The sequence below is a fragment of the Protopterus annectens genome, chromosome 4.part0 (assembly GCF_019279795.1).
Source record: "Protopterus annectens isolate FY-2018-M chromosome 4.part0, PAN1.0, whole genome shotgun sequence".
Lineage (NCBI taxonomy): Eukaryota > Metazoa > Chordata > Ceratodontiformes > Protopteridae > Protopterus > Protopterus annectens.
The window spans coordinates 1,360,852,798-1,360,875,196 of NC_056733.1; positions in this window are offsets into that span (position 1 = coordinate 1,360,852,798).

Below are 22,399 nucleotides of genomic sequence, written 5' to 3' on the forward strand. Positions count from 1 at the left end.
TCAAGAGAAATCTTGATGAGTGGATGGGAGATCATAGGTTTACCCCGGGGGTCATCTCTGTGTCACTACTAGACAGAGGCACAGTAAACTAAACCCTAAATGGGCATAGTATTCTCATCCTAAGGGGTGGTGAAAGCCACGCACACTCTGGCTAGGCTTATAAATGCCCTAGGGCAGATAGCCTAGTACAAACCTATGAACCTAACCTATATGCATATCGTATAGGTTCATAGATTCATAGGTTTTTACTAGGCTAACGACCACAGGGGTCTTTTTAAGCCTAGCCATGCATCCCAGATCTCTGACAAGTTCTGATACCCTTGATAAGTGTAAGCAAGGGTTTTGGAGATGAACCATTTACAGGTTACCTGTGTCCATTAGAGACATAGGTGCCAAGCCAGAGATGAATTTCCTGTTTCCCATCCAATTGTCCAAGCTGCATTTGAATTGGGTTAGGGAGGAACTCTGCTTCACATGGATGGGGAGCTTGTTCCATAGACATGGTAGTCTCTGGGATACATACCTATCTCTCCAGAAGGACCTATTTATATCGAAGGCAAGGTTTAAATCTTTAGAACAGGTAATTCTGGTGCTGTTTGTTTTGTGGATATGCACTTCATATGCGATTCTGCTCTCTGAGCTACAGCTAAGCGAAATGAGTATTCATTGTTTACTCCCTCATCTGTACTTTATGCATTACAGAATTTCCCATGCTATATAGTCCATATTATGTTCATGTGACCGTTTTCTTCTGTACATTATACACTATGTTTTATTCCTCATATCATCATATTTTTATTGTGATATTAATGTTTTCTGATTTATCAGTCATCTTTCTGTCACTCTCTGTCTATCTCTGCATGCTAGTTTTTTGAATGTAATTCATTTAGTTACATTCCATTATGAAGAGATGTACATTTTTAAATTTGATGTTGTCCTGTGAAGATTTGTTTCTCTAACCATTTGTTCCTTTTCTTCTCAGAGCTCTACTGGAATTGGGACAGAATCCAAGTTGGCAAAACCTGCAAACACTGGTCTGACTGCACAAGAGAAGATTCTTGCAGTTTGTTGTTGATACTAATGATTGAAAAACTACTTCAGTTGCACCCTTTCTAAGAAAGGTTGAAAGATTTGTTTTAATTATGCTGGACTACTTAAGCTAGTTATACTAATGTCAGTAACCAGTAAGGTGATACAGAAGATGTTGGGTAAATGGTTTGCATCCTTTCTAAAGGGCAGCCTGGTCCAGGATATAAATAAACATGGTTTTATGGTCAGATAAACATCCAGTATGACCTAGATAAGGGAGTTATAGTGGATGCAAACTATGTGGACTTTTCAATGTGTTTGATTTGTACCTCACTGAAGATTATTGGGTAAGCTGAAAGAGGAAACATTTGTGCAGAGACATAAAATGAGTGTGGGACTGAATGCGAGGAAGAATTTAAAAAGTGATGGTTGGATAGAATGATGTTTTGATGAGATGAGTGACCATTGCTGCTCCCACAATGATCAGTGCTGGATCTTTTACTGTTCAGCATACTTTCTTCAGTTATTTCCAAAGGGGTGACAAACAAACTGATTTATTTTCAGATGGTACAGATTTTTAGCCACAGCCATGGACTTAATGCTAGGATCCTAAACAGGAAACTGCACTCCCTAGAAGCACTCCTCACCTTGGAAGATGCTGATGTCTATGCAGTCACTGAGACATGGTTCAAGGTAGCAGAGATCATCCCAGACAAACAAGGCTACAATGCCTTCCACAAGTTCAAACCCCAAAATGAGTGTAAAAGACCCAAAGATGGAGGTATATCCATCATCATTAAAAGCAAATACACCTTGTGACTGTTTAAACAGTATGGCTCTCTTGAGCTACTCCAGGTCCAACTAACTCAGGGTAAAACACCCTACCATATCATTACTAGCAACATGCCCCCTACCATGAACAAAGAGAAGCACACCACCTACCTAGAATTATTACAATCACTCACTATACAGTCAAACACTTCGGCCATGGGGGATTTCAACTATCCTTTCATCAACTGGGCAACATACTTGAGCACAAATATACTCCCCCTGATGTTCCTGGAATTTGTCAATACAAACGCCCTGGAACAGCTAGTCTGCACTTAGACTTAGTACTGAACAACATGGGGGGGGGGGGGGGTCACTGCACTACCCTCTGTGCATTGCCTCCCTGGTAATGTCAGATCATAAATCTGAAGTAACGATCAGACCTGACACCCCCCACAGGAAATAAATAAATGCACAATTTCTACAAAGCAAACTTCAGCCTACTAGGTGATGGTATAACAAAACTGAAACCCCCTGCTAACACAGCCAGCAATGACTACTATGCAGAGAAGTACCACAAATGCCCTGTATAACCACCAGAACAACTGTACAGACGTGGCTGTACCTGACCAGATCAAAAACAGGTCTTCCAAACAAAACAGGCCACCCCGGTGGACATCAAGTAAATAGGTTGTATACCAAAAGGAAGAAACTGATGTCTAAAAACAAGAGGGAAGTTACTCAGCAGAAGAAGAATACCCCCCACAGCTTAAACAAGCAAATCACATAGCTTGTAAAGTCCTCTAAAGCTAGTTAAGAAGCTAAATTAGTATTCCTAGCTAAGGATAATCATAAGGCATTCTTTAGCTATGTCTGAAATCTAAAAGGGAACGTTCAACTATGTGCTGAACTTAAAATGTATAACTCTCATACTGAACTTGAGGAAACTGCCAACCTGTTAGCTGACAGATTTGGCACAAACTTCACCTCCCCGTCCCCATCAGCCATACTCCAAAGAATACCTGACACCAGTCCTCTACAAAGTATCTCCAAAGAGCAGGTCATAGCTGCTTTCTCCAAAGCCAAAAACATGGCCTCTGTGGGATCAGATAACATACCAGTCTGCTGACTAAACAATCTAAAACAAGACTTAGTGGAATCACTTGGCACTCCCTTTAACCTCAAACTAAGCCCTGGCTTTGTTCCAGCAGAGTGGAGAACAGCAACAATAATCCCCTTGCACAAAGGGGGTCCATGAATAGACCAAGGGGAACTATAGACTCATAAGCCTAACCAGCCTTAACTGCAAGGCCATGTAAAGAATCATCATGGAACTTATCAGCAAGGACATATGTGACCTTCAAACTCTTGACCTGAGCAGGTTTGGCTTTGTTAGGAGTAGACCATGCATATTGAGCCTGGTGGACTTCATCGAAAATGTTACCAAAGCCCTGGATGAAGGCAAAACAGTACATACTGTTTATCTTGACTTAGCCAAGGCTTTTGACACAATCCCACACTCGTGTATCACTGAGAAACTCTCTCAGATGTGGAGTAACCCATACATCGCTAGATGGGTTCTCAACTGGCTCACCAACAGAAAGGATACTGTCAAAGTTGGGGATTCCACCTCTGTCAAGTAGATCAGTTACCAGTGGTTCATAGGTTCATAGGTAGGGGGTAGGCTATTGGCACCAGGGCCTGTATAAGCCTAGCCAAATGGTACCCTGGCTTTCGACACCCAATAAAATTATTTTTCTGAGCCCCTGTCGAGCAGCGCCACAGAAGTGATCTCTGGGGTGAATTTCCTATCTCCCATCCAATCATCAAGATTTTCTTGAAGAGTGCTAATGAGGGTGTACCACAAGGATCTGTGCTGGGTCCTCTATTGTTTGGAGTCTATTTCTTGGAAGTCCAGCTGAAAGCAGATGGCCCGTGGCTTATCAATTTCACTGTCAATTGCAAACTGGGTGCAATCATTGAGTCCCCCAATGATGTTAACATATTACAAAAGGAGCTCACACAGGCAAATGGTTGGTGCAAAAGCTGCAGACTAAAACTAAATGCAAAACAGTGCATTATTATCCTGTTTGGCATAGAGGAAATCCTTGCAAATTACAATATTTTTAACATCCCCTAAGCTCAAATCCAGTGATGCGAGATTTGGCAAGACAGTTTGATAGCAATCTAAATGTCAATCACCATGTGTCCACAGTGTTAAGGACAGCCTGCTACATTACAATTCTCATAAGTAAGGGCATTGCATCCAAGACTAATGATGTTATAATGCCTGTGTACCTGACCCTCATCAGACCACCAACAGAGTACAACACTCGCTCTTGTATGTACCTCAGCAGATACCTGCAGCAACTGGAGAGACTACAGAGGTTTCTCACTAAAAAATTCAGGACCTACAAAATATAACCTACATGGAAAGATTGAAAGTCCTGTGACTGTACTCTGTATCCTACAGGCTACTGAAAGTCAACATCTGCCTGGTCTACAGAGCAATCTCTGCCCATGCCCTAATGGAAATGCTGTACATCAGCAAATCAAATGGGACAAGAACCACTTGCTCCAGAGTCTCACCCTAGCCTGTGACATTAATGGAACATGCTGGAGAGGCAGCTATATCTCCAAGAGATTGCTGCTCCTCTGGAATAAACTCCCAATTCACTTGAAGCAGAGCTCCTCAATAAACCTATTCAAATGCAACCGAGATAATTGGATGGGAGTCTATAAATTCACTCTGGGGATGGCACCTATGTCCCTCATAGACAGGGGCAGTTGGTGCTGATCATAGACTAACTCTGCAAATAATGACCATCTAACCAAGGTCAATTAAGAAATATGGGTATGACATGGCTAGGCTTGTAATGGCCATAGGACCATTAGCCTAGTAATCTCCTATAAACCTATGACTGAACAAAGACCTGAAAATGGATATCGATGTTCTGTCTGTCTCTGGGCAGAGAGGTGGCGGTTGTGGTTCACTGCAGAAAAGTTCATGTTTGTGCACTATGGATATAACACAACAATGGTTACATATAAGTTAGGAAAAGATAAGTAGAAGAGAAAGTTGCTTTAATGGGACATATGAGTGATCATCATACCAGGTATGGTCATTTGGCACATGTAATAAGGATAGCTGCAATAACATCAAAGTGTTGGCTATATTCCATCAAGCTTAATTTACAGGAACAGAGAGATTATTTTCAGACTCTGTAGTTCTGTGTTATGCTGGGTAACTGCATCTAGAATAGTGTATGCAGATATGAAACCATGACATGGAAAATTGGGAATCATCCAGAGGAAAATCAAAAGGGTCATTAGTGGTATAAAAAAAAATGTATGAAGTGGCTGGAAGTGCTGTAGTTGTATTCATTACTCACTAGGATAGATGGACGGTATAGGACATAAGCACCCATAATGCTGTCTGGAAGAATCAAAGGACAGATATTTACTTTAATGCAGACATGGAGGAGTATGTTTTAAATTAGAGCTGAAGACTCTTTGAGAGACTGCCTCCCCACTGATTAGGCAGTCTGTTTTGGGAGACTGCCTAATCAGTGGGGAGTTATCAATCCATAGAGACGTTAAAAAAGACATAGGATGGCTATAAGGCACTGGACAACTCAAGGTGGGAGAATATAATTGCTAAATATTGGATGCACCCAAATAGGCAATTTAATTAGGCAAACTATATAATGTTGCTGTATTGTTGTGTAAGGTAGCATCATCTATGTAAAAGATCCTGAACAAAAATATAATTGATGATTTCTTAGCATTTTATGAGCCTGTCAGGACAATCCAAAGACAGTGAGTAAATCTCCAGTGAAGAAAAGAGTCACAACATCCTTATTTTTGACCTTTGGCCCCTTCATACTAGAATAAGTTGTAGTCTAGTGCTGTTTATTTAACCAAATGTAGACAGGAAGATGGATATTCTTTGAAATTATTCATGCGTGCATCTATTTTGAGGAGTAATACATGATAGTGGAAAGTTGTTGCTTGTCCTGTAGGCCAGAAAAAATAACTGTTGCTTCATGTTTACACTGATAATAACATAGATATAGACATCCCTGAGTTAGTCAGAAAGCATCTATAAGTAATAGTATCAAAACCTGCAAAGTGAGCATCAGCCATTTCCATACTCTGAAACATTTGTACCATACTCTGTAAAATAAGTTAGCATTTGTACTCTCTGCAGCAAAATTCTAACATCATTGGGATCTTACTTAAAAAAAAAAAAAAACTGGCACACTAAATACTGAAACTAAAAGATTAAAGCTATGCACTTTGAAAACTAAAGTCTTGAAATAATATCACAATAATTATTTAAAATTAAAGAGTACTAAAAAGCTTTAATAAAGGTAGGTAATCCTACCCTTTGAATATCAATCAGAATGTTCTGCTCTTAATACCCTTTTAACTTAAACATTCACAGCCTGTGGGTGAACACAACAGCAAGAATATAAAGCAGTTTATAACGTAAAACAAGAATTCCCTTATTCCCTTGGCTATGCAGCCACAGAATGGGAATTTTAAAGTAGTTGGGGCACAGAGCATCAAATCACCCTCCCCCTATAGAAGATGCTGAGGGGCTTGCCCATATTATTGTCACTCTTGGGTTTCAGTTTAATCTTTTAGCCATTTTCAAATATTTCTTCATGACAATAGATCTGGAATTCTTTGGCAATTACAGTTTTCAGAATTATGTAGGCTTCAGAGTTTTAGTTTCTATATTTTATTTTTGAGTCCATAGTTTATGTACATGTGAGTAGCATTTCTATGCCTTTTCCCTATATCCTGCCTGTCAGTATTCTCTTAAACCAGATCTGTGAAATGTTTGTCAAATGCTGTCAAGGATTTTACATACAATACTATTTAATTATATTACCAGGTGATAGTTTGAAAGGTACCCCTAAACCATGGTATTTTCCACTGCTGCACTTTTTTCACATTTCAGTTATATTTCATTTCATGCCTTGATTAAAAGAAAAAAAAACATACTCCCTTCCATTGCTCTCAGTGACTAACCAGAACATGAAGAGAATCCCAAGTAGTACATAAAAATGTGTTTATTATTTAAGCATACTGATGAGATTCACTAATCTTTGCTCCGAAGCACATATCATCCCATCTCCCTAAGGCTGTTTTGAGCTATGTAATACTTTTATCATTGCTACTGCATGAACTTTGCAAATCATGCACACAAAGGACTTAAAACTATTTGGTCACTGGAAACCACAGTAACTAAGTAAATTGTAAGTAAGCATTTTTCTTCAGTGTACATGCAAAGTGCCCTTAATCAGAAAATGGGCTGTGTAGCACAGACGTTTGTAAATTTTCACAAAATTAAGGCTGACAGCGAGGGTGAGTGGCCTGAGCAGTTTTGTCCCATACTCCTTTTCTCTATCCTACATCTACAACTCGATCGTTACCGGACAAAGAGGACAGCCACAGCTTCAGCCATACATCTCAACTTCAGCAATTTTTAAGGGATGTCTCGCGCTTGTTTTATATTTTAAATGTAAGGCATTCCCTATTTGCCTGCTCTACGATCTTTATATTTTGATTCTGAATCTGAGAAATCTTGCACTAATAAAAGTTTGTTTTGCTTGTAATTTGTACACTCACATGTATCCCCATGTGCACTGTGCTCTAAACCAAATATGTTTTAGTCTCAGCCATTGGTACAATTAATTTACACCACCACCTCACATGAAACAATGGCTGACAGTCCTACAAGTTTGCAATTTGGATTTGTTTTAGTCCTTCTGTTGCAGATGAAAAACTTGTATTTGCTTCTTCTTGTACTCCTTACTGCCTGCTTTCAGTTTTATTAATTCCAGGTTAGCATGAGACAGGACAGAAACTATGTGGGTTGTTGTAACTGGACGTGTGTGACCTTCACTGCACTGACTGAGATGGAGAATTAGACCAAAACTAACAAAGAATAAATAAACAAACTAAAAGACAATCATTCATATTTACCCTCGCAATTGTACGAGATATCCTTTTTGTTGAGACTTAAGAAACTCCAACATGCTGTCCTATGTTGCAAAGTGGGCCTGTAAAGGGTTTTTGCAAGAGAACTATCCTATCCTGCGCTTTGATATACCACTCTTCTGCCCCACCCTCTCATCTGACAGCTATATTTCTCAACTGCACAGATTTTCATAGAGTGTCCAGATTTTTGCCTCATATTTTTGGTCCCTTTTTAAAAAAAGGTGGTTTTCTAGCAAATGATTGACAAATCAGTGAAGATTTAAGTCAGAAAATAATGACAAGCATTTTAGTTTCGGACTTCATACCCCTTACAAAATCCATCCGAATGCAAAACCTATTATGCTACCTACTTTCTAAGCTTGTAAGAGCAATATTAAAAAAAATGTCCCTATTTTTGGGCTTTTGCCCCCCTCCTCCTTTATTTATGGCTTTGTCCAGATTTCTTGCTGTAAGAGGTTGAGAGGTATGAGTCACAGCTGCTGCCCCATCTAGATTCTCCACCAGACCTCATGTTCTATAAACAACCCCGGCCTGTCCCCACACCCTCCATCATGAAAGGGGACAAGAAGGCACTGGATCATCAGTCTTGTTTTCCCTGTTGTTGATTGCTCCATATCTGGGATGCTAATTGCACCCCAGTCCTGTGAGTTGTAGTAAAGGTGTTTCCCCATATACCTACCATCAAGACGATTTCAAACAGAATGTTTAATCCAGGACTTGACACGAGTGTAGTGTGGGTCATAATTTTCTATATGAAACTCAAGGCTCCCACTGCCACTTCTTTGATATGTTTGTTCTTACCATGGCATATTTTTAAACTACAGTCTATTTGTTAGCTTTTCTACCACCCATTACTCATCTCTTTGCTACCCCTCTCTCCCATTACTTACTCCCACTTTTAAACCTTACTCGGCATAATGTTTTACAAATTTAGTGTGCAATTATATATTTATGAATATCTTTTACTCAATTAATGCTATACACTTTGCATAACCTCATTATTACAACCTTTGTAAAGCTAAACTCATATTGTATGTTAATTGTGAATGGCTACCTGACTTTGTATCCAAAATTTTATAATACTATGTTATTAAATGTATCTTACTGTGGAGCTTTTCTCCCCAGGTCTCCTCTGAAAATGAGCCACTAGGCTCAGTTAGACTAATCCGGTCAAAAAAGGTAAACTAAATATATAAATAAATACATGCACTGTCACCTGTTTCAGAGACAAAAAGCTCATGTCTTTAATATTATTTACTAGTGATCTGGTAACCTTGCCTGAAAGTATTTGCTGATGCGGTGCCGTTAACCATTGACAAGACCCCTATTCAAATCATAGCTTGCTACTGACCCACAAATCTGACTTAAGATGCCTAATCCATCTATTTGAACCTGTTCAAATCTATCAAGATTCAACCCTTTACCCTGATCCTGGATGACTTCAACTTCCCAAACATAGATTGGATGAACTACTCATGCCAGAACAGAAATGCCCAGAGATTCCTTGACTTTGTCAATGCAAATGGCTTGGAACAGCTTTTCAATACCCCCACAATGGGTGATAATATCTTGGACTTGGTATTAACCAACATGAGTGACCACTGCAGCATCTCTTTAGTATCATCCTCCCTGGTAAGATCCAACCACAAAGCGATCACTTTCAAAGTCTCCATCTCCCCCAACCTCCCTCTAGCTATGATCAGACATAAAAACTTCTCCAAAGCTGATTACAGCCTCCTGAGGGATGGTATAAACAACTTCACAGCCCTCTCCCCCTATATAGGAATTGGCACCAATATCCAAAACTACACCAGAACACTATATGAACATTTATATAGATGCATGGAATCAGGAATACCCAAAAGGACTAAATCATCTTCCACAAGGAAGAGTAAACCTGTCTGGTGGACATCTGCAATAAATTAACTCTACAACAAAAGGAGAAAACTGCTCTCCAAGACCAAGAAGGAGCAGATGCCCAGTTGGAAGCAATGTCTCTTTAGCCTGAATAAGCAAATAATAGCACTAATGAAGTCCTCCAAAGCAAACTTCAAGTCCAAATTGGCCACCTCTACTAGAGACAATCATAAGGCCTTCTTCACATATGTCTGCAGCCGCAAAGGAATCACCCAGATCTGTTCAGAACTGGTGGTCAAGGACACCACAGATACAAATGCTGTAGATATAGCAAACTTGCTGGCTGACAGATTCAGTGTAAACTTTACTCCTCTGCCCCCCCACCCCCATCAGTAAATCAGGACATCCCTAGTACCTGCCACATACCCTTATATCTAGGGAACAATTCATGTCATCACTGCTCTCTCAAAGGCAATAAAATACAGCCTCCATGTGACCTGATAACATCCCAGGCTGCATTCTACATGAACTTAGGCAGGAACTTGCAGCACCATTAGGCACCCTATTCAACTAAAGCCTGAGTACTGGCTTCATCCCAGCTGAGTAGAAGACAGCCACTGCCATCCCTTTACACAAAGGTGGAATGTATACCAATCCAGGAAATTATAGACCCATGAGCCTAAGTAGCCTGGTCTATAAGGCCATGGAATGGTTTATCATGGGCCTCATTAGCAAGGACATTGGCAACCTCCAAACCTTGATCCCACACAGTTTGGCTTCCTCAAGGGGAGGTCATGTCTGCTAAATTTGTTTGACTTCTTTGAGACAGTCACCAAAGCCATGGATGAGGGGAAGATGATGCACACCGCCTACCTTGACCTGGCCAAAACCTTTGAAACTATTCCCCACTTGGGCATAATAGATAAACGCTATCAACTAGGTATCAATCCATATGTTACCAGATGGGTAGCAAACTGGCTCACTAATAGAACCCACATAGTCAAAATAGGAGAAGCCACCTCAGGCAGTAGACCTGTAACAAGCTGCGTACCACGGGGTTCAGTCTTGGGGCCTCTGTTATTTGGGATATGCTTTTCTGAGGTGCAGGCCAAAACCAGTGAGTTATGGCTGACCAAGTCTGCAGATGACTTTAAGCTGGGTGCTGTCATCAGTTCCCCTAGTGATGTGGACATCCTACAAGAGGGTCTCACTCAGACAAATGACTGGTGCCAGAAACATGGTCTATAGCTGAATACCAAAACTGCATCATCATCCCGTTTGGGGAAAGTTACTTCCCCACAACTTATCACATTAATAACTGTCCTAAGCATGCAATCAGTTGTGAGGGATTTGGGCACCCAGGTTGATAGCAACCTGAGTTTTGACCACCATATTGCTTTCGATGTACGGCAAGCCTTCTACATGGCCCACCTCATAAGTAAGGGTATCTCATCCAGGAGCAAGGAGGTCATAATATCCCTGTATTCTTCCCTTATAAGGCCCATTATTGAGTACAGTGCCCCTTTCGGCATGTACCTCGCAAAGCACGTGCAGCAGCTGGAGAGACCACAGAGGTTCCTCACCAGGAGAATCCAGGGCCTCAAACATCTACCATACACAGATAGGCTAAAAGCCCTATCCCTCTACTCAATTTCATACAGACTCCTCAGAGATGATCTCTGTCTGGCATATAAGGCGATCACGGAACCCACCTTGATGGGACTGCTGCATATCCACAAGTCAAGCTCCATTCGAGTAACCCACACACTTTTGCTCAGCCTGGTCTGTGACATCAACAAGACTTGTTGGCAGAACAGATTTGTGTCCAAGAGACTCCCCCATCTATGGAATAGACTCCCTCTCCACGTCAAGCAGAGTAACTCTTTACCACTTTTTAAGCGCAACCTGGATAACTAGATGGGAAGCAAAAAATATACCCCTGGGATTCCACCAATGTCCTCTGCTGGACAGGGGCATCACGTGCTAATTTCTCTAAACATGGGCTAAACTCTTGTCTAGGCTTATAAGGGCCTCATTGCCAATAGCCTAGTAACCTTCTATGATCCTATGATATAACCAGAATGTGGAAAACCCTCATTATAGACTCATTGGCATTCTCTGAATCATACTTTTTTACCACTATTATTGTCAGACCTGTGGCAGTAGTAAGGATTACACTAACAGCCCATTAGCTTCTGAATGAAGAAAACCCCAATGAAGTTGTACTGCCCCAGAAACAGCCTACAATGAAAGAGGAAGAGGAGCCCATCCTAGAAGAATTAAGAACAGCACTAAGAAAGATGAAGTCGGGGAAATCAGCAGGCTCAGATGAGGTCACAGCAGATATGCTAAAAATGCTGGGTGAGATAGGGGAGAAATGGCTCCTGAGGGTACTAATAGCAGTGTGGAGAGAAAGGCGTATCCTAGATGACTGGAGAAAAAGCATACTCATGTCAGTGTACAAGAACAAAGGGGACATCCACAGCTGTGGGCAGTGCAAAGGCAGCAAACTCCTGTCACATTGCATGAAAGTTCTGGAGAGGGTGATTAATAAATGGATACGCAGAGTAGTAGAATGTAAGATGGGAGATGAGCAGTTTGGATTCATATAAGGATGCAGCACAACTGACCTGATGTTTTCAATGAGACAGATGCTTGAGAAGAAGCTAGAGATGAGGAGAGAGTCCAACTGCGCATTACTAGACTTGGAGAAAGCATATGACAAGGTCCCAAGTAAGCTGATATGGGCAGTACTGTGGTGGTTTGAAGTTCCAGAAACATTAGTAGAATTAGTGCAGGCTATGTACAAGAACTTAATGACTCATGTACGAATAGTGTTCGGCCTCACAGAGGGGTTCCCAGTGGGAGTGGGTGTACATCAGGGTTCAGCTCTGAGGTCACTGCTGTTCATACTGGTGATGGACTACATTAGCAAACAGGTTGGAGGGGATGGATCAATAAAGCTGCTGTATGCAGATGATGTCGCAGTACAGGCAGACTGAGCTAGAACTTCAGCAAAGTATAGGAGAATAGAATGCAAATCTGAAGGCACATGGGATGAAACTAAGCACAGGTAAGATGGTGGTAATGGCAACAAATTGGGGAAATCAGAAGAAGCTGAACATAGATATAGAAGGGAAGATAGTGGAACAGATAAACAGCTTCTAGTATCTGGGAGGGGTAGTTGAGGAGAAGGGTAGTCTGAATGAAGAAGTCAAAGACAGAATCAGAAGGGCTGCAGCCAACTGGCATAGAGTATCAGGTATAATCTATGACAGAAGAATGGCAAAGAAGCTGAAAAGTAAGGTGTACAAGACAGTGGTGCGACCAGTACTACTGTATGGTATAGAAACCTGGGCAGTAAAGGCAGAACAGTTGAAGAAGCTAGAGGTGATAGAAATGAAGTGCCTGAGAAAGGTGGTAGGATACACACTGTGGGACAGATAAAGAAATGACATAAGAGCAGAAGCCAAAGTAGCTCCAATTGCAGAAAAGATCAAAGAGAACAGATTACGGTGGTTTGGGCACATGAGTAGAAAAGCAGAAGACAATCTGGTGAGGAAGATTTGGTTCAGACAGGAAGAAGTTAAGAGTAAGTGAGGACATCTAGCAAAGATGTGGATGGATTGTGTGAAAGAAGATCTGCGACAGTCAGGCATGAGTGTTGAAGAAGGCAGGAGTGTGGCACTGAATCAAGAGAGTTGGCGACAGTTAACACAATATCCTGACCCCATGTAGAAAAATTGGAAAAAGTGGGGCTGATGATGATGATGATGATGGTGTGTTGGCACAGACATCCCCCCCCCTCCCCACACACACACCCACACACACACACACACACACACACACACACACACACACACACACACACACACACACGCACACAAGTACAAATTCAAAATTCCCTAGGGAGCCTTTCTTATGTGACCTCCTAAGCAGACACATACTTACACATTCCTTGATGAATCTGGTTGAAAAGTTTGTATAATGGTTAAGGTCTTTACCTCACAAATTACAAGGTCTGATTGTCATGAAATGGAAATTGTCTAGGCTTAAAATGACCCACAAATGCAGCTAGCTTAAGATCATAGGATCAAATGAGATTACTATGTTATTGACCTAGAGATAATTTTAAGCCTAGCCGTTTCATCCCAATGTAATACCATAGAAATGCTAGTCAGTACCCAATATTACATTTATTGACTGCACATGTCCAGGAAGGGTTGTGAGCTGTATACCTGGTAAGAATTCGCAGTGTCCCAACTACCCATCCAGGTTCCTCTTGAACAGTGTCATAGAAGTGCTCTGTTACACATGAATTGATAGCCTGTTCCAAAGATGTGGCTGTTGCTGGGAGATAAATCTGTCCCTCCAGCATGTCCTATTTAAGTCACAGGCTGTATTTAGGTCCATGGAATGGGTAGCCCTAGTCCCGTTTTATTTACAGATATGCAGCAAGTCATTAGTTTTGGGTCTTGCATTGCTCTGTAGGCCAGGCATAAGTCTCCCCTAAGAAGTCTATATGATATGGAATATAGTGACAAGGACTTTAGTTAGTCTGTGTAAACAACATACTGGAACTCCTTGATCCTCTGTTAGAAACCTCTGAGGCCTCTCTAATTGCTGCAGATGCTCAGTACTGTATACTCAATTATGGGCTGGATAAGTGCCAAGTATAGGTGGGTTATAACTTCTTTTGCTCTTGAGTCGATGCCTTTCCTAATTAAGTGTGCAACTTCGAAAGCTTTCCTTACTACAGTAGACACATGGTGGTCGAAGTTACGATCACAGTCAACTTGTGATCCCAAGTCCCTTACCACTTCAAGGGTACTTAGGGCATTGTTGTTGATTTGATAGTGTGAGGGGACATTGTTTGTGCCAAAGGGAATGATGATGAATTTTGCATTCAGTTTGAGATCATGACTACTGGACCAGTCACTGGTCTGTGTGAGACCCTCCTGAAGTATACTGACATCATTTGGGAATTCAATGTTTGCACCTAGTTTGCAGTCATCTGCAAATTTGGTCAGCCACAACTCTTTGACCTGAACTTCTGAAAAGTATTTACCAAACAGTAGGGGACCCAGCACTGACTCCTGTGGCACCCCACTGGTAACAAGTCTGATAGCTGATGTGGAGTCACCCACTTTGATAGTGTGTGCAGGCTTGTGAGCCAGTTGGCAACCCATCTTACAATGAAGGGGTTTACATTACATTTGCTAAGTTTATCTGTAATGTCTGAATGTGGAATTGTATCGAAAACCTTTGCCAGGTCAATGTGATTGTGTCAACAGATTTGACCTACTCAATGGCCTTGGTCACATTTTCAAAGAAGTCCACCAGATTTAACAAGCAGGATCTGCCCTTCACAAAGCCAAATTGGGTAGGATCCAGGGTTAGGAGGTTGCCTATGTCTTTATTTATAGGTTCATAATGATAAGTTCCACGGCCTTACAGATGAGGCTGGTCAGGTTTATTGGTCTATAATTCCCTGGGTCTGTTGCTAGGTCACCTTCGTGGAGGGGAATAACTGTTGCTGTTCTCCATTCTGCAGGAACAAAGCCTGTGTTTAGGTTATGATTGAAAAGGGAACTTAGTGGTGATGCTAGTTCATGTTTTAGCCTGTTTAGAAGACAGCCTTGCATGTTGTCTGGTCCCATAGAGGCTGTGCCTTTTGCCTTAGACAAGGCTTTGAGGACCTGCTCTTCAGATATGTATGGTGGGGGGGGGTTGTTGCAAGTTAGGAGGGGATAAGAGAGTGAAATGTTTACCAAACCTATCTGCTAGCAGGTTTTCTATCTCCATGGAGTCAGTGTGTGTGATACCATTGGTAACTATCTCTACACATGCTTGGATCCTACCCTTTAGGTTATGTACATAGCTGTAAAAAGGCCTTATGGCTATCCTTGGCGGTACTTGCTAAGTTTCTCTCGAAGGAGCCCTTGGAGAATTTGACAAGTTGTCTGATTTGCCTGTTGAGGCTGAGGAGGGTGCTTTTCCATTGTTGGGGCCTTGCCTTTGTTGCCTTGGACAGCAACCTTTTGCATTTATTGTAAAGTTTGTTGATGTTGGACGCCCACCATGTTAGCTTGTTTTTACTTGGAGCTCTGACTTTAATTCTTTCTGGTATGGCTGAATTTATACTCTTATGCAAATGATTGTGCAGGACTTTTAAGTTTCACTTCCAGCTTGAAATGAGGCTTGGAATGCATTTATACATTCACCTAGGAGGGTATAGTTTGCCTTGCTGAAGTTTTTTAGTCTGATTTCACCCTTTATGAGTTCTGGTGTTAGTGCCTGCTTGAAGGTGACTGATTTGTGGTCAGTTTTAACTAATGTGTCCGATAGTTATGGTAGTGCACATGTTTGTCATGCTGGTTTGTACCAGATCCAGAATGTTTGTTTCCCTTTTCAGAGTATGGATAATTTGTTCCAGGGCATTTGAATTAAGAAAGTCAAGGAACTTTTACGCTAGTGAGGTAGGGCTAGTGTAGGTTTCCCAGTTGATGGTGGGACAATTGAAACCCCCCATAAATGGTGTGTTCTGTAAAATTTGGATTGTCTGTAATTTGGTCAAGTAGGCTTCATAGGCATTGTGACTCATGGAGGGAGATCTATAGCTGGCCATGACTTGAATGGAGTCTTACCCACCATAACCTGGACCTGGAGTAACTCCATGAAGTTGTCCAGTCTAACTAGACGTGAGGTAAATTTATCTCTAATATAGATTAAAACACCGCCTCCTGTGGTTTTCACATGTTCATTTTGCAGTCTAAAGGTGTGGAAGGCATTGTAACCTTCTAAGGCCAGGATTCTCTCTGAGGCCTTGAACCAGGTTTCTGTCACTGCACAGATATCTACATCTTCTAGTGAAAGAAGTGCTTCCAGGGATTGCAGTTGTTTGGCTTAAGCTCCTAGCATTTAGCAGCATGACTCTTATCTTGTTCTGACTGGTTAATTTCACATTAGTATTTGCCTTTAAACTTATGAACATTCACACAACATTCAGACAGGTGCTCACACTTCTGCACTCATGCACGCCCACCCCACATATCCACTGAACTTATCTGCACCTCATCTTCTTCCATTGAAGTAAATAGGTAACAGGCATCTTGACAGTGTTAAATTTTGCCTTCATTAGTGACAGCTTATACAGCCAAGTTATTTTCTGAATCACTGTGCAGTGTAAATCAGGAGCTGCAGGCATTTCCAGGAGAAGAAACATGATTAATTAGCATTAGCTACTTCCATAGCATACCTTATTACCATGCAGCTCAGGTAGATGAACCACTTTAAAGGTTCATAGTTATTTAATAGGCTATTGATCTGTTAGGATCTTTTGAAGCTTAGTGACATAATCCCATGTAGTATCTAGCCATTATATTTAAAGTGTGAATAAACCAGCGATGAGTAGAACATTTACATGTTGCACCTATCCATAAGGGGCAAGAGTGCTAAACAAGGGGTGAATATGTGGTTACACAGTAATCCATGCAGGTTATATCTGAATAGTGTAAGGGAAGAACGTTGGCTTATTTGCAGAATAACACAATTCCAAAGAAGTGTTTTCTTTGCGATACATCTATATTATCCCTGCATGTTCTATTTATGATGCAAAAGAGATTTAGATCTCTTGAGTGAATGTTTATGCTGCCCTTGGACTTGTGAATGTACAAGGAGTCTGACAGGATAAGATCTGTTAAGGCTTTGTGCATGGGGCAGGAATCATCCCTAAGTACCCCATGTGACACAGGGAGGATGGATAAGGCTTTCAGATGACCTGCACAATTTTTAAGATGTAGGTCCTTGATTTTCGTAGTGGGAAAGTGTTATGGGCTTTTGAGTTGAGTCATATATTTGGACAGGCACATACTGAAGGGAGCATTATCCTCAATGACTATTCTGATGAGTGCAGAATACAGGGGAATGATCACATCCATGGACCTGGACGTCATACCATTAGTAACAAGCCATGCAGTGAAAAAGTATTTTTTACAACAGTGGGCACATCTTGAATGAAGGACAGTATGGTGTCTATATAGTTTCCCAGGTCCCTAACTACTGGATCAGTTTTCAGGGGTGCATTGCCAGGATGATAGTTACAAGGGTCATCTTGCTTGCTGAAGGATATTATTATACATTTCTTTGCATTCAGTTTTACCCCATTCTTATAACACTTGCTATTGTTTTGGGAGTGGCCCTTTTGGAGGATCTTGGTGTCCTTTGCGGAGTTTATGACAGCACCAGGTTTACATACATCTGCAGACTTGGTCTTCTATAAATAACTCACCATTAGATTTGACCACTGAGATGTAAATTCCAAAGAGGAGGGGCCCATGAACTGAACCCTGAGGTACATCACTACAGATAGGGTTTTGAAAATGATAGAGTGGTCCATCTTAATTTCCTGTGCTTTATTTCTCAGCCAATTTGCTATTTAATGAGTTACATTGGGAATAATATTTAGCTGGGATAGTTAATCTATAATACTTGAGCCTGGGTTGGTGTCAAATGCCTTTATGAGGTCTAGTTATGCAGTGTGTACTGATTGATCAGTTGTATCAATAACCTTCGAGAATAAATCAACCAGTTTAAATAAGCAGGACCTACCTTTAAAAAATCTGAACTGGCTTGAGTTGAGAGGTTGTAATTTACCTATGTCCTTATTTATTAACTCCATAGTGATCCTTTCCATAGCTTTACATATGGTCAGAATTCTGGTTCCATTAATGCCTCACCTTTGTGCAAGGGGTTGAAAGTGCTGTCCTCCATTCATGTACTACAAAGCCTGTTTCGATGCTGACATTGAATAGCCTCTGTAAGTGGCGTGCCATGTTCTATTTCAGGTTTGATGGTAAGTAGCCCAGAATATTATCCAGTCTGATAGAAGCAGTGCCTTGAGGATTTGTTCATGGGAGATTTGATGCAGGGATATAGATGCAGGTATAAGATCCTGAAATAAAGAGAGGAAGCCAGGAGTTGAAGTTAGAGCTAAATGTGTCAGACAATATACTCATTATGCCCTCTGTATGAATTATTTGTTGTAATTTAGAATTAACTCTGAAATGTGCCGGGCATTGTTTTCCAAGGTTTCTAGCACAGTTAAAGAAGGTTGTGTGGCTGTCCTTTGCCAATGTGGCAATCTTTATGCAATGTCTGGCTTTGGTTAGTTTGATCAGGGAAAAATGACCTGTTAAGTTTATCAGGAGCTTTTTATATACATGAGCTTTTTTTTTTTCTTTTGAATTTGGCATCATATTTAGTTGAGAAAGACAGGTACATCTATGCAGCTATTCAGATGTGCATAGAATTTGAAAGTAAAGGATTCTGCATAAGCAGTGTGGTCATAGAGTTGGAAGGGGATGTTGAGTTTTGCCAGATTATCACCCATTTTCTGTAGATTAGCCTTTGCATAATTTCTGAATATTGAGGTTTTGGATGATGCTTCTAGCTTTAATCTTAAGGTGAATGTGATTAATTTGTTGTATGTTTTGACTAGGCAGGGAGTTGCAACTGGTAGGGACAGAGCTATCCCATATTGGTGAGGACCAAGTCCATGATTTCCTCACCATTGATTGGAGTACTGACTAACTCATCCAGCAAGTTTGCATTCAGGAAGTCCATAAATCTGTAGGCATACATGTTGGAGGATGTATATCTTTCCAATTAATGGTGGGGTAATGCATGTGTTGTGTCCTTGCACTCTTTATGATGAAAGCAAAGGCTCTGTGAAGTCTTCTAATTACCTTATAGCACAAATTATCTTTGGCCACTTGTTTGCCAAATTTTAGCTGTCCAAAATTCAGCCAAGAGGTTTTGCTGAGCACACAAAAATACAAATAACAGTGTGGGACACATTTAAAAATTCTGTGAAGTTTAGTAGCTGCTAGCTTACTGCAGTGCATTACTTATTGCTGGTTTGGAATAAGTCTTGTTCAAAAGTCTGTCCCATTATCTTTTTGTTTAACACAAATATCTGAGAAATGTAGAGAATATTGTTATTGGATGTATCTGTGAAGTTAATTAATGTTGGTTTTACTACACATTTTTTCAGTATATCTACTGTTTTGTATGTTTTGTCTATGTCAGCAATTTCCAGTCATCAGTTTTATGGGTTTTGTTTTTGTGTATAGTATCCTGTGATTTTATTTATTCATTTATTTTGAAATGAGTGTCTTTGGTTTTATGTAGATGTTCCTGATTTTCCAGGTATCTAGCCCTGAGTTTTTCATATGTAGATTGACTATGCCTCCAAGAGTTTTCTCACTGTCTGTCCTCCATTTATGCATGAGGATCCACAGAATGCACGACATAAAAAATATGTAAGTGAGTCAACAGTAGGCTAATGACATGTTAAAGAATTTCCTTGTCTCTGTTCTGGAGTACAAGGTTGTACTAAGTATAAGTGTAACTCAGCATTTCAGTGAAGGAAATGAGAAGCTACGTGTCTGATATTATACCACACTTCTCTGATGTAGGGTGTTGTTAACCTTCATACTAGGGTAACAATTACTAAGGTATAGAATATACATAACGGCTTAATGCACCTTTGCACCGTACACATTTGAACTCTTTACGAATCCATCAATAAAATGTCATCTCCACAATATACTGCCCAGCTACTCTGTCTACTCAAATTCCTAATCTTGCTCCTGAAATCATCACCAACTGAGTTATTAGCCTACAAAAACAAATGCTTCCCAGTAGTCAAAAGAATTTTCAAACAAAACTAAACCAAAAGAATTAAATTGAATGGCACTGTCTGGCAGAATGGAAATAAACCCATCGCTTAATGCTTGAAACCAGTTTACACCCCACTGCAGCATCTAGAAGCAGGCTGTTAGATCCATAAAGCCAAAGCTTCCAATAATCTTAGCCCCTTGTTCGTCTACCACTGTAAAAAAATACATAATCATGTCACATCATAGCATTTATAACCACTGTATCACTAGCAATATCATGCCAACAATTCTCTAACTAGCCAAACTCACAAATGCCTACAGTTTCTGTCCAGTGTCCATCCTACCCAACTTTTTCAAAATGCAAGAGAAATTTCTTTATACTCAACTCTCAGCTTGCATAAAATAGTACCATTTCCTTTCACAAAATCAACATGGGTTTTGATCTGTCAGAAACGCACTGACAACTCCCTGAATCTTTACTTCTGAAATATTGATCAATATGGACAGAGACTATCTACAGCAGCCATATGTATTGCTCTTAGTCATACCTTTCACATAGCTGACCACTCCCTCCTAATCAGTTACATGTTAGACATGGATTCTGGCTCACAAACCACTGACTTATTTAAAGACTTCTTTACCAAAAGTTTGATCAATGTAAAAACAGGCACATCTGTCTCAACAACATCTACAATGTAATCGAGTTTCCATCAAAGTTTGATTTTTGATCTACCTTTTTTTCCCATTTTTACAAATAAACTAACTCTGTATGATCATCATTTTCCTTTCCACCTGTATGTTGATGATGAGGTCATCATGAGGTCCAGTCACAGTCTTCAAAATCTTCAGGATGATTGTTTACCCTTTATTTTATGGGTTAGTTCCAGTAAACTCCTACCTGATTTCAATAAACCAAATCTGTGATATTTGGAACCTGACAGAAACTGTATAGCAATCACATGACATTGGACATTAAGGATCAAAACTAAATAATCTCCCAAATGAGACAACCTTTTCATTCCAATGCCTTGATATCTGCTTGATCAAAGCCTAAACTGCCAACCTTACATCAAGAAAACTAGGACAAAAATTAAGTAGGTACTATTCTGAGCACATAAACTTTCCAATTTCCTCTCCCTTGTAGCTTACAGCTTTTGGCAAAAGTGTCCTTCTTGCCCAGTTAAAGAATGGCCTGCCCTTAAGAACTGCAGCATCCAAAAAGAACAGTACAACCTTGCAATCAATTGCAAATAATGCGTGTAATTTCATAACCATTTTCCCTAGACGTGAACACAACTGCTTCACTCTCAAGAAGGCTATCTGGCTCCCCTTCAGTAAAGAACCTATGTAAACTAATAAGGCAGGACATTGTTACACCTTTTAATGCCAAACTCATTCTCTATATCCTATCATATAGCCTTAGAACTTCCTCACACTCAGGTGCCACACTAAAAACACCTAGGAAAAAAAAGTTCACTGCACCAAAGACAGCGTATCTCTTCTAGTCCCAAAACATTAGCAAGCACTCTCCTCAAACTTAAAGGACCTCTCTGCTTACAATACATTTAGATGCCAAGTTAAAGACAACCTTTATCAATGAAAGCTAATGCTACTGCCTCAGTTCACACCACATCACATGACTTGCTGCCTCAGTTCACGCCACATCACATGACTTGCCGCCTCAGTTCACGCCACATCACATGACTTGTTCATTACTCACCACTAACCATTTCCATTTTCATGCACCTCAAGCCACACCTAATGTAGACTATTAACATCCTATCAGTGTGTGCATTGCCCCCGTTCTGTCTTAAATCCTTGTTTTTTTTTTCTGAAAACACCTGTCTCTTATATCTACATTTCCATATCTTCTCCTTTATCTTTCCAGGCTCATTTATCACTATATCCTGTATTTATATCAGTCAAAAGTACCCCTGTAATGTTTGTAGTTTACAAGTAATTATTTTAGTTTGCTGTTGGTCAGAATGTACCCCAAGCTGGATCTGAAACTGGTTAGTTTTCATTAACGACCTACCACTGAAAATATACAA